Genomic DNA, 15,000 nt, shown 5'->3' on the forward strand with positions numbered 1-15,000 from the left:
ATTTATCGCATTTGTAATATGTACTTGCAGTATTCGCTTACATTCGTTTATGACAAATATGGTTTCTCCAGGGACTCCCCCTAATTTTGTTCATCTTAGTCATCATTAATCGGTTCTAAATCTGTACTTGCACAATTTGCTTGTTTAATATATTAAACGTGTTTCTCAAGGGACTCCTCCTAATATCGAGTTAGTGAGCTGTGACATAAATGTGTCTGCATTCGAGTGTTTACCTGCGTAAAAATTGATGCATATTTAACCAAACTTAAACTTGATAAATTTGATAAAATTAAAGCTATGAGACCACGTCTTTAATAAAATAAATATATATATGGGAAATCGTCAAGATTGCATTTAAATTATAAAGCTCTGGTCTTTTATCACTATACCTATTAAATGACGTCATAGTATGTGTTTTACTTTACAAGTCATTTAAAGTTTCACGTCATGGATAAAAGGTATTTATCGTATTGAATATTAAGTACGACATACAGCTTGTTTGCAATTCGCGTAACCCAATAAAGGTAGGTTATTAACTAACGGCTCGATGTCGTGAATCTCTCTCACTCTGCTTCTCTCCGCTGTGTCCGTCTCTGTCAGTGTCTGTCGTCTGTCCGTACATATAAGAGTTTCAGTGGGGGTTCTTTTTGTCCGGTTTTCTGTACAACTTGACACAATGAGGTTCATTCCGTAAAATAACGCTCTTACGGGGTTGAAAATATACTTGCGGGGTTAATAACAGATCAAAGAAACATCAAAGGAATAACACCGTAATGTACTTCTCGTTAGAACGTCCGTCCGTCCAGGATTGAACAATTGAGGGAGTCCAGTGCAAGTGTTCAAGACATTATGTGTTTTTTTCTACGTAAGAGTATCATTTACTCCACAATTATTTCAAACAGTAACCAAATAGTAAGTATGAAAAGTCTCAGTGCAAGGAACAAGCATTCAAAGCGTATAAATCAGCTGACATAGTAAGCTTTTAAGTTTATATATGAACTGCACTCCTGTCATATCTTGACATCTTTGGCACTGCACCGGGTCATTTACTTTTTTCATCAACATGTTGAATGTAAAGAAGAATTTCTCCACCAATACGATTTTTTAAGAAACCCTGGCGGATATGTTACTCGGGGACATTGGTTGATATCATTTTCGGTGCAAAACTTTTTCACTGGCATACCTTTAAAGAAATTTGTAAATAAAGTGCTAAATAGGGGACAAATCCATGCATCGTCGACTTCAAAATAGTAATATTTTAATAAAACCTGAATTTTCTAAACTACATAATAATACCTCCTTTGCATATGCCAATAGATAGTTTAATTCAAAATTGGCTTTAAACAATTATATAACTGGATGTACTTACCCTACCGAAATTCAGCAAAATTTATCGGAAACCTTTCCAAGCACGCCTAGCTTTTCACATCATATCGGGTTTCCGGGGGTGATCTATTATATCTAAGTATAAACCGCTTAACAACATCAACATATGTGTACGTATCTCCACGTGGTACTTATTTATCAGGCTCAATCCAATTAACTGTATAATTATGTTTCGTTTCTGTTGGTGACTTATTTTCATTACAAAGCGTGGCTTTTCCCTTTGAACTTCGCGTTTCGCTAAAAGCCTTCACACGCGCCTTCACTGGGCATTTGTCTTGATATCGTTGCATACACATTCATGTAGTTTACAGTGAACTCACCATGTAATTGCTTATTTACATTTATCATAGAAATACACAAACTAATTCTTCATAAATATTCGAAATACGCATCGATATTGTTCAGGATGCATATCATTACTCTCCAATGAGCGAATGTGTGTACACTTGTTTATTGTCAATAATGCAAATTGTATGAATAATATCATGCCGTGTCGAGTATCACTTTGCAGAGCAATCGCTATACACACACTGTTTTTATGTCAAAATACGTTTTTCATACTTGAAGTCATGTTAAACATTAACATACTTGAAGTCATGTTAAACATTAATCGGTTCTAAATCTGTACTTGCACAATTTGCTTGTTTAATATATTAAACGTGTTCCTCGAAGACTTGGCACCTAATTCAACGAACCCTAATTTCTACGACTTTCTGCACATGTCATGAAGTGAGTATAACACCTTTGGCTTTGAACACTGTACTTTTGTATTAAATGCTCATACATTAATATTTATATTAAGAATTCCAACATGATTAATATACCAATGAAATAGTTAACTTCAGTTTAAAAAAATGTGTGTGCATTATAAGTATGTTATTTAAGTAATGTACACATCTTTGCGGGTAAACATATACGTAACAAAACAACGTGAAGTGAGAAAATATAATTAAGTTACATTGTGCATTAACAAAATGTTACTTTGTTGATAGGTATTTTACATTTAATCCATTAATACACTTTCTATTTAAGCAAAGGGGAACAACAATATTGTACAACTATATACAAAGTTGACAGTGCTCAAAGAAGAGAGACAAATTATAATCAGCACAAGTTGACGAAGACAACACTGATAACCTTAACACTAGAATAACAAACCCAGTAAATAAAGAGCAATCGATACCCATGCGGAGAACGATAACATTTCCATACGTACATCTGGAAATAGAATCTCAGTCCCCACATGGCAAAATCATGAACATACGATGGCAACACAGCAACCAACAATGGGTCAAGTGTCATGAGAAAATATCTTCACGTTAACGTTCAAAATACAACTAAAAAATGTTCTCTTGCTCTATAAACGTACCGATCATCAAGATTACTTTACCTATCTGACTTTATAAATGTTGCATAACCATGGTGTAATCCAAAATACTGCACTTTTTTACTTATTTAATTATACAAAACTAGCACAACTATGGTATGATGGACTTGTATCACGGTTGATGTATATTGCAGTATCTGCTTATTTAGTTCACACGTCATGTTACATTAAGTGATGTCTACAGAAACAGGTTTATTTGTCTTTACTTTATGTTATCCACTAAAATAGTAAATAGCTAATAACATTAACAGTTACTATCAATGTATACATGTATGTATTATTCTATAATTATAATTTAAATACCATATTAGTACACGTTGATTTTTGATAGAATGCCAATGTTTTTATCAATGCATGTACAAAGAACGCGTTAATGCAGGTAATTGTGTGTGATCATATGGTGTGTACATATATTCATAATCTTCATTCAAAAGTTTACCATAAGTACATTTATGCCATTAGCTATGAGGCTATGTACTTAGAAATATATATCAATATTGTTTGGGACAAACTTTTTGACAGATAATGTAATCAACAAGTGCGCCTTATTTGCGCTCATAGTTATATACGTAATGTTATTTGTTAATAAGAATATGTTTATTTATTCATAGTAATATGTTATACACATTTGAATATTATTTCTTAAAAACTTCTGTTCACTTTATACATTTACATTGAAAAGCCTATCATAAAACTAATCAAACCAATCAGAATGAGTGCTGACCGTATTCAGTATCACGTATCAAATTTTGTCAAGTGCTTGTAGCTATGCATAATGATGACATCGTAGCACTCATAATGTATTCAATGATTGTACATATATTATAATTTTGTTGATTGCAGTTCGTTTATTGTAGTTTCAAGGAGTGATTATTATTAATTAGTTGTCATTACCTCTGTTAATGCTTGTCAAGCTCCCTCAGTGGGTAGTTGAAATATATTGTAAGTTCTTTAAGATATGAAATATGTTATAAAGTGTTGCTACTTTGTGTGAATCATTGAGTGTTTGACTTAATATATAGAGCGGCCGAAGAAGACTTAACTCATAATAATTCTTCATGAATAAATATAAATTCTTTGTCAATAAAAGAAGCATACCGCATACTATTATAAGAAGCAGTATATGTGGGTCACTTGCAACAATATATTTTATACAGTTTGGTTTTCCTATTTTTGGAATAAATAAGAAGAACTTTGTTTACATCATATGAAGTATTGTTAAATTTTTAGTTAACACATACACAATCTTTTTTGTGTACAAGACGACCTGCTATATTCCAATATGCAATTCTACACTTTTTGTTGATGTTTGTAAACATGTTATCTTATCATAGTTTCGTGTGTATATTATTACTTGTGTGTGTGTGTGTGTGTGTGTGTGTGTGTGTGTGTGTGTGTGTGTGTGTGTGTGTGTGTATACCAGGTCAGGTGTATATGCCTGTACGTGTTTGAGCTTTTTGCACTTATACTTCAATTTGGATGAAAACGATCGAGGGAGCTAAGTGGTCGTGAGTAATGTCGTCCTTACGTGTCAATTTTCTTTTGCAAATGCTCGTTGTTATGCATATCTGTTAATACCCGTTATTTATTTTATGCTTTCCGGTGGTTTATAGAGAAATATATGTGAAATTAAACTGGTATTTCACTGTTTTACACAGTGAAAAAAAAACCAGTGAAAAATATCGATATTTATCACTGTTTTAATGTGAAATGACGTCATTTTTTGACGAAATGACGTCATAAATCTAGCGAAATTATCCAGTTAAACTCTTTGACAACGTATATTAACGGTGAAAAAAAAACACCATAAAATAAAAAGAAAATGTGTTTGATTCGATGGAATATCAATTTTAATTCACTCGTGATCATAAAAAATACATATTTTCACTCGTGGCTGCGCCACTCGTGAAAAATATTGTTTTATATGATCACTCGTAAAATAAAATCGATATTCGATCGAATCCAACAAATATCCTCTATTTATCATATATCTACATTAAAAACAAAATCAATATTCTCATTCTACAATAAATAACTAAGGTGAGTGCTATAGGGCATCTTTGCCCTCTTATATCATGTCTTCGTTAGGTGCACCAAAGACGAAATGTATGTAACATAAAAAATATTATAACAGCGAATCAGATGCCTCTGTGATGAAATCGATTTTATTGCGTTGTAAAATATTTACTTACCTATATATTAATACGTTCAGGCAGTTATTATATAGAAATGCAATGCGAAAACGTTTTTTTTTAACATTTTAATAAATATCTGACGCCACATACACCTAGGGTCATAATCTGAACAAACTTGGTAAAGGACCACTGTACGATATTGTATGGTACTCATCAACCAAGTAGTTAAAGAAGTAACCATGAGGTTCAAATTTGCCCAGTCCTTGGCGTGTTTTGAATATCTTCATATCAGTGATAAAAACGTCTTCTTATCAGAAATAATAAGTTAGATAGTAAACTTAATTTAAATCGAAAAGGATACGGACAGCGAGTGCGGTGATAGAAAGGAGTTTGGGGGCTAAGTGTTGAGCGGTATTGATAAGACTGTCCCAGAAACGTATATGCATTTTTCACTCGCATACATTGCCATTTGATAAGTATGGCTTTGAAATGATATATTTTTTTAAGTGCGACTTCAAATGAATCTAGAAAAATTAACAAAGGATCAATATCACATTAAATAAAATATAACATATTTTAACAAAACCAGCAAGATTGATTTGCAATGAAATAACAAGGCTAAATTTCAGATCAAATAAGCTGTTTTATTTCATCATTAAAGGATATGTAAGGTTAATACCAATACATAAATGTAACTAACAAATGAATATTACCTTATTTAAGTGAATTTGTATGCTTTAAATCATGTAAACCCAATACGAACAAATAAAGATCTGAAAAATTTCTTTGTCTCAACAAAATTCATTCTTGGATTTTTGCTGATAATCTTTATTTGAAAAAAAATCATCTTTAAAAAGGTTTTGTAAATTTCCTTAAGTGCGACATTCAATCATACACATATAAACCCTTTTTTAACATTTAAAACCTATAGTGAAACAAATTATGTACAGAGTCACAGAGATTTTCCGAGATCAAACCCGTACAACACTCTGATTTGTCTTTAGAATAATCTGAAAAATACAACAACGACAAAAAAACATTATGCACTGTCTTTACAAGTAAAGCATATTTATATGTACTGCAATTCTTACATTGCTTAATTACTAAAATACCCAGTTTTTTTATGCTTAGACGAAAGGCCCAAAGTAGCTCACCTGAGGTTCAAAGGAAATGACATGTTCTTTGCAGCCCAATATATCATTAGAACAAATGTTCTGACCACATTTCATGAAGAATAAACAATAAATGTGACTTTCAGAGTGTTAACAAGGCTTTACTATAGCCATATAAAGAAAAATGCCAGGCCCCCTGGTAGCCATGTTTTTCAACTAACCTGAACCATTTTCGAACTTGTCCAAGATATCATTGCGACAAATCGTCTGACCAAGATTCATTAAGATCGGTAAAATTTGGCCTCTAGAGTGCTAACAAGGAACATGTTAAAGCCGCATGCGGCATAAAAGGCAATTGTAATACCTCACAATGGGCACAATTTGCTCAGGTGTGCAGATAAAAATTAAGATACTATTTTGTATTTCCTCCCACTGTGCTGGAACACGTGAAGAAGATAAAAGTCGTTTTAATTTTGTTATAACCATAATTCTGGTAAATGGAGTTCATGGGTGGAGAAGGGGTGTATCTTTACATTCTCTTAAATGTAATCAGACCTAAAAAAGACCGAAATATGTATACAAAAGGAAATAACATATTGCTATAACAACTGCATATTGACTCAGTGTCTGTCAAAGTGTTCATAATACAGGTTGTCGTCATGACCAGCTAGTAGAGCAGGTTCTAGCACAAAAGATTCAGCTAGCAGGCATGTAGTTGGGGTCCAGGGTTTAGCTAGCCGGCATGTAGTTGGGGTTCAGGGTTCAGCTAGCAGGCATGTAGATGCGGTCCAGGAGTCAGCTAGCAGGCATGTAGTTGGGGTGCAGGGTACAGCCAGCAGGCATGTAGTTGGGGTCCAGGGTTCAGCTAGCAGGCATGTTGTTGGGGTCCAGGGCTCAGTTAGACGGCATGTAGTTGGGGTCCAGAGTTCAGCTAGCAGGCATGTAGTTGGGGTCCAGGATTTAGCTAGGGGGCATGTAGTTGGGGTCCAGGGTTCAGCTAGCGGGCATGTAGTTGGGGTCCAGGGTTCAACTAGGGGGCATGTAATTGGGGTCCGGGGTTCTGATAGCAGGCATGTAGTTGGGTCCAGGGTTCAGCTAGCAGGCATGCAGATGGGGTGCATGGTTCAGCTAGAAGGCATGTAGTTGGGTCCAGGGTTCAGCTAGCAGGCACGTAGTTGGGGTCCAGGGTTCAGCTAGCAGGCATGTAGTTGGGTTCAGGGTTCAGCTAGCAGGCATGTAGTTGGGTCCATGGTTCAGCTAGAAGGCATGTAGTTGGTGTCCAGGGTTCAGCTAGCAGGCATGTAACTGGGGTCCAGGGTTTAGCTAGCAGGCATGTAGTTGCGTCCACAGTTCAGCTAGAAGGCATGTAGTTGGAGTTCAGGGTTCAGCTAGCAGGCATGTAGTTGGGTCCAGGGTTCAGCTAGCGGGTGCGCAGTTGGGGTCCAGGGTTCAGCTAGCAGGCATATATTTCGGGTCCAGGGTTCAGCTAGCAGGCATATATTTCGGGTCCAGGGTTCAGCTAGCAGGCATGTAGTTGGGTCCAGGGTTCAGCTAGCGGGTACGTAGTTGGGTTGCAGGATTCAGCTAGCAGGCATGTAGTTGGGGTCCAGGGTTCAGCTAGCAGGCATGCAGTTGGATTCCAGGGTTAAGCTAGCAAGCATGAAGTTGGGGTCCAGGATTCAGCTAGCGGGCATGTAGTTGGGGTCCATTGTTCAGCTAGCAAGCATGTAGTTGGGGTCCAGGGTTCAGCTAGCGGGCATGTAGTTGGGGTCCATATAGTTGTACCCTTTAGATGAGCCGCCAGGCAGGAACCCCATTTAGTCCGTGTTACGGAATCCAGAGTCCGCGCCTACCAAAGACCTCTTGGGCTTCAACCTGTGACTGGAGTTGTGCATGGACGACTCATAACCACTGGAAACAGAGCAGTAAGAAATGATATTTTCACCAATCACACGATACTCAACGTTTATCCGCTAACATCACAACACTAAAGTGTTCATCAAGTTTTATCTGATACCTTTGTTATCAAAACTGTTTCCAAATATTATTAACATCACATTATTTTTGTTTTGTTTTTATCAAAGAACTTAATTGAATAACATGGATTTGAGGACAAAGGCAACAATATATACAACCTATATTTTTTTATTCGGATTGGATTTGAAGTAGGAGTACTAAATTTTTTAAAGTGGTAACCATTTTGATGAAGGTTATATTTATTATATGAGCTTTATTCTACGTAAATTGGGCTTAATACATGTGCACAAAATGTAATCCCAGATGAAGGTTATATTTATTATATGAGCTTTGTTCTACGTAAACTGGGCTTAAACATGTGCACAAAATGTAATCCCAGATGAGCCTGAGAAGTCTGCGCAAGCTAATCAGGAAAAAACATTATGGAGTTTTCCGTTTAAAGGAAGTATCTTCTTAATGAAAATCCAGTTTAGACATAAATAAATGTCCCCGATTAGCCTTTGCAAACTGCTCAGGCTAATCTAGGACAACACTTCCTGCACATGCAATTCACACAGTTTTCCCAGAACCAAGCTCGATATATCGTCCTTACCTGTCGACACACTCATCACAGAAGTCCACTGCTAGGTCTGGTGGGCAATCCATGCAGTGCCAACTATGGGCTCACACTCGCATCTGTCGCACTGAAACAGACTTCATCTTAAACATTTTCCGCTCAGAAGCAAATTAAAAATGGCTATAAGCAAACAGCATAAAACCAGAACAGCATGCCATTTACTCGCAGTCTGTTCAGATTTTATGCTGTTTTCTGCAAGGTTATCAGGGATGGAAATGAAGCCTTTTAAACCGGAATCTAAAAGAAAGTACTTAAATTGAATATGATTTTCTTAGGATCTACGAACATGTCAATGTGTGTAGGTGAGTGGAAAATGATTTAGTCAATAACCTATATTATTATTCCTGTGTACATGTATATAAGGGCAAAAAATAGCATTAGTTGTATTAAAATAAATAACTTGAGTAAATTTTATCCCATATTGTTCTTGCAGATACAATTTCAGTCATACATTTACGCCGTTTCTTCATTAGGCTGATAATAAATTGTTTTAAAGGGCTACTATTCCATTGTTTTAAATAAATGTCTATATAAAAACGCATGTATTTATGACCATGTCATGCAAAAAAGTGTCTTTCGACATATCTGGCCAGCATATATCTAGAATAGACATTATTTATAACCTTGAATCCAACATGGTCGATCATGTTCTCTATTACCTAATACAGTATCCGACATTAAGAGTCACATTATTCATTACCTTGAATCGGCCATGTTCCATCATGCTCTCTATAACATTGAATTTGACACGTAGCTGCACAATTTTTATTACCTTAAATCCGACATGTTCCATCATGTTCTCTATTAGATTGAATCCAAAACGAAGCTTCACATAATTTATTACCTTGAATCCAACAATTTCTGTCAAGTTCTCTATTTAATTGACTAGGCACGTAGCGTTACATTATTTATAACCTTAAACCAAACATATTCTGTCATGTTATTTATTACCTTAAATCCGACATGTTCCGTCATGTTCTCGGCACTCTGCCTGATCTTCCTGTTCCTGAGCTGTATCAGCCTCAGCAGCTCCTGGTACTCCTCTGTTCCTCTCACCTCCAGAGGAAACCCTTCCTCGTCCTGGGAGCACAAACATTCACAAGCTTTTATTCATGCAGAGCCATTACATGACATAAACGATACATCAAATCAACCTTAGAACATTCTTTTAAAACTAATAACAAAAAGGCTATAATAATAACGCACTAGAGACTTGCAACAAGAAGGCCATAACGATGAGGGCCTAAAAACTTATAACAAGAAGGCCATACTAGAAGGACACTCCATTCTCAATTTTTTTGGTCTCCTTGAAACAAATGCTTAACTGTTATATAATACATGAACTGTCTGGAGAGATCAACCTATAGAGTGAGACCAACCAACTGGTAAATGGAACAAAGGGCTTCCACAATAGCCACCGCCTTCCCTACCAACTGGTAGTGCGGATATAATTAAAGCAAAACGAATAACAGCATATAATGACCTTTTAGAAATTAATACATATACTCCTGCCATGTTTTTTATGGTTTTACAAGTTTCCTACATTTTCTAGCCACCAAACACCTTAAGATGTTTGAATGTACATTTACTATGTTTTTAAAATCATGTGAGCCACACTGACACAAATTAACATTCAATCAACCAATGTGCAAATGGTGTCCATGTTCCCCTTTGATTTAATATTTGAAAGTTCTAAACCAATCACTTATGTTTTCTCCTCATGAAGAGATGCTGAAATGGGTATATCTGGTCTCAAATTGACCTAAAAAAACTAGACTCATAGAGAATTCTTCATCTCTCATGGCATCCCAGTTCTCAGTGCCCGATGTGACACTGCCCTCGTAGCTTTGGGAGTTGTCGTCATCATTGTCGGTCATGAACACAGGTGGAGTGACTGAGGCAATGAAAGTTAAGTTGTAGTACATCCTGTTGTAGCGGTGATGACGATGGCTACCAACCTGCACATACACGGCAACGGGAAATAGTGTAAAAACAGGTGGTATGGTAAATGGGAAATATTGCAAAACAGACGGTATTGTCCATGGGATATATTGTAAAATCGGGTGGTTATTGTCAATGGAAAATATTGTAAACACAGGTGGTATTGTCAATGGAAAATAGTGTAAAAACAGGTGGTATTGTCAATGGGAAATATTGAAAAAAACCAGATGATATTGTGTAAGTTTTTAAGGACAATTGATGCAAAAGTTGTGGTCAGAGCTGGGATTCAAACGCATGACACATTAGCTTGAAGATCCTGGGCTCACATAAGCCTCCACAGACTCTTATACTGATCTAAGTCTCGCTAGGGAAAACAGGGCTTAATGCATGGGCGTAAAGTTTCGTCCCAGATTTGCCTGAACTGGGTATTGGTTTAGGAGACACTTCATACAAACAAAATATGCCATTAAATAAGAAAGTGTCGTCCCTGATAAGCCTGAGAAGACTGCAAGGCTTATCTAGGTTAACATTTGAGGCACATATATTAAGAGCAGTTTTCCCACAACGTTACTCATAGGAGTGACCGCCAACATTATTCTTGAAGTTCATGTTGCTTGGCATCCTGCCAGAAATGGGAAGCCCTGCCCTTTCAAGCTTGATGAAGTACTTCTGCACTCGACTCTGAACCTGAACACCGCCAAAACACTCTTTAATTTGCTTATTTAATCATAAAAAATAATAATGTACATATTAGGTTAATGCAGCACTTAATTTGAGTAAGTATGAACATTTTTGCCTCACTATGTATGTAAACTTCAGTTGTGTTAGAAAGATGTTTGAAAGTCTCTTGAATTTTAAGCATGGAAAATATATAATTATAACAATCCAGTCGATTACCTTACTAGAACCAGCGTATCGTGTTTTGAGAATGAGCATATTAACACCGGTCTTGTTTGAATCAAGCTAATAATCACATTATACCATGGCAGACACAATCAAACGAACTAATGCAAGTTATTATTAAAGCCACAGAAACGCTCAAAAATCGAATATTTTATAAAATGCTTTGTAAAATAAAATTCACCCATAAAAATATAGTGTTCCTTAAAATTTCAATGCTTGATGTGGTCTGGTAAGAAAGATTTAACGAGATGCAACATGCTCGCGTTTATTTTATGTGTGACAATATATTCCATGTGAATTTCACGCGACAATATCCGAAAATTTACGAGTGAAGGCGAGATTGGCTTTGGGAAGGGTCGGAAGCACAAGGTAGTTATCATATATCATCGAAACAATACATTTTCTAAACCTTATATCGACCGATCGAATTGTGAATAGGATGATAAATAACAGAGAACAAAATGCCAAATTTCACTTTTACAAAAACTTAAAACTAAAAATCTATTCCTCCGTCGTAAAACAATGGACAACATGATATTCCATATTTTTAAAGCGGTTTATCGAACTTGAATTCCTTTTTATGGGAACAAACGTATCTGGAAAGCTTGGTGAAGATTGGGTGAAATGACAATTAAAACGGCGAATAAAGCATTTTTGTATGAACAAAGGGCAACAATTCTGAAGTGCCTTGCGCGCTGTAGCTGTTTTTCGACTTTGGTCCCCATGTTATGCCAACAAACATTTACATTCAGTTTGAAGAATATTCAATGAAAACTATATTAGTACGAAATAGCAAAATAGGCATTTCACAAAGTTTGTAATTTCTTCGAAAAGCATAGTGCAATATGGCTGGTAATCTAATTTGGCTCCCATTTTATAACAAAACAACATTGTGTAAAAAACTTGGCGAAGAACCGATGAAAACTACGAGTTAACGAGCGGAAACGGCGATTTTGATATTTTACTTGTTTAAACAAAGCTGAATAACTCCAAAGTGTCTTGTTCGACTTAGCTGATTATCGAGCCTGGGAACATTTTCAGAAAGTTTCGTTAAGATTACATGAAAACTGCACGAGTTGGAGAGAAGAAACTGCGAAATGTTTGTATAAATGAAGAGAACTGCATGTGAAATGAATAGTGCAAATTGGCTTATTGTCGAACGTTGTCTTCATTTTGTGTTTACACACCGTTGTTCCCATAATACGTTCCATCGAGAGACGGCTTGTAAAAACATCAATCAATCCTGGAAAAAGTAATGCTGTACACCAACAATTTAGGATTGATTCATTAACTTTCGATTAACTTGTTTAACTTATAATCGAATCATGCAAATCTTTGTCGTTAGGATGAGCTGTGTTAGCACCATGCCTTTAATTATAATTAACGTATAAAAGCAATAATTTGAATCTATTTTATTTAGCTGAATTTCATATATAATTTAAGTGTGACTAAATTTTTAAGAAAAAAACTATTTATTTGTGTATGAATGTGTGATTCTTAAGCTGTTGGTGTTGATTGTTTTCCCAATTTATTTTCAATAAATTGTCATTGTGGAAAATACTCACTTTCTATATTACTTGGTCAGGCGTTCACACATGACAATGATCTTTCTTGTGGCGTAACTGCCACATGAATAATGCTTATTGCCTCAATCACTTTTGCCACTTAGTGATAAACCGTTGATCTCCAAGTATGGTAATTAAAGTAGAACCTTTTTGACTGACACACAGGCTCCAATACACGACTTTTAGTTATAACGTGATGTTTAAATGCAAAGGACGTTTAGAAAACCGAAAGCGAATTATTAGGTCACGTCAACGTATAAACCTTCACGAATGCAAATAAAGATGTTTCTTGATCGAAATGATTTAATTTAAATACGGTTTTGTGCAAATTTGTTTTGAAATCAATTAATGTATGGTAACGTTATACAGCACAGAATCCTTATCAAGGCCTTAAAATATGACATTGACATTGCATGGATTATATCGTTCTATCACACGAACCACGTGTAATGTTTGTGAACATCAAGTGCCATTTGTTTTGAAAACCTACACTGAAAACAACCGTGTAAAGATCCTTATTTAAAATTGACTTTTGATTGGTAAGGCTTGCCAACTAAGGTGAAATTCTTCATATTTACATCAGTCGGACATTTACTCACATCCTGCTCTCAACACGTCTTTCAGAACTACATGTATATCACTTGAATGAATGATAGTATAGATAATAGAAGTGTGTCAGCATCGTTAGAAAGTTAAGTGTCAAATTGCGTCCCGACGAGATTGCAGTGCCGGTCAATACAAAAATCGATGGAAGTTATAGTGATGCAACATTTAACTACACATAGTTAATCCCTCAATTAATTCTTATGACAATTCCCGCGAGTCGTTTATCTGCAGTCAACTGGCCCATGCTTCCCACTCATGAAAACCTTTTTATACAACTTTAACAAAATATGAAATATTTCATAGTCCTATACTCCAAAAAGCTCGTGTCAAGCTATTTATACGCACACGTTATACATGTTGTACGCGCAGATGGTGCGACATTGTACGTGTTCGAATATATTCGCACGATTTGAATTGACCAAATTGTAACAACGATAGTTGTTATAACTTTAAATTATGTTAAGTGAACAAAGTAGAAGCTATATTTCAGCAGTGTTCTTAGTAAGAGGCACTTGGTTTAGTAGGTCCAGTGTTTTTGTTTTCCTTTATGAAGTGTAGAAAGACAGAAGGATAAATACTTTAGTTTTTTTGCTGTTTGGAGTTGATTATTCGTCATAAATATAAATTTTAAATGTCCTCAATAGTATGTGTAGGGCAATTAAGCAAACTTATTAAATAACTATTTCAGTATGTTGATAATTAGAAAATATCGAAAAGATATCTGCTAAGATTAGTCAGAATACTTAGTGAATAGTACTACAAAATATAACAGGAAATTAACTACAATACAAACAGTTGGTTCAAACAGGTATTCTATTTCAGTTTACTTACAAGGAATTCTTCATATGTCGTATAATATTTTATATTGTCTACTTGTAGTTGATAGTAAAACGTATGCACTTAAAAAGTTCAATATGTGTATAGTGCATTAAATCGATTTTATCAGAATTAAATTGGTAGGGGAACCAAGTATGACATTCAATATAGAAATGCATTACATTAACTTCTGATTTTTTCAGGCATTTAATATCAGTGTTTGGCATTTTAAGCGTCAAAAAGTCTAAAATTTGAATGAAGATCCTGATTCTATAAATAACAGTAATACACATTGTCATATTGATGCCTTTCGAGGCAGGAAGGGTCAAAGTATGTTAAATCTGTTTAGATATACGCTTTGTGAAACTGTTCAAATTGCATATTCAAACCAACCTGTTTGCTTAATCGTTATTGAAGAACAAATTATCATAACTCTCCCAAAGTTAATACTTTGAATTTAACTTTTATGAATAAGTGGTTACCACATTGCCCTCCGTATCGGCGTAACATTTTACATTCTCCATTGTTCAAGTTGCATACCAATGTGTAACTAAAT

General features: G+C 35.4%; 1 protein-coding gene across 1 annotated transcript in view; it reads right to left on the reverse strand.

The window, feature by feature from the left end:
• Positions 1-15,000, reverse strand: part of LOC127839947 (ZZ-type zinc finger-containing protein 3-like) — a 432,333-nt gene that overhangs the window by 295,940 nt on the left and 121,393 nt on the right. The gene's annotated exons all lie outside the window — the stretch shown is intronic.

Source organism: Dreissena polymorpha, chromosome 7 (genome assembly GCF_020536995.1).
Source record: "Dreissena polymorpha isolate Duluth1 chromosome 7, UMN_Dpol_1.0, whole genome shotgun sequence".
In the NCBI taxonomy this organism is placed as follows: domain Eukaryota; kingdom Metazoa; phylum Mollusca; class Bivalvia; order Myida; family Dreissenidae; genus Dreissena; species Dreissena polymorpha.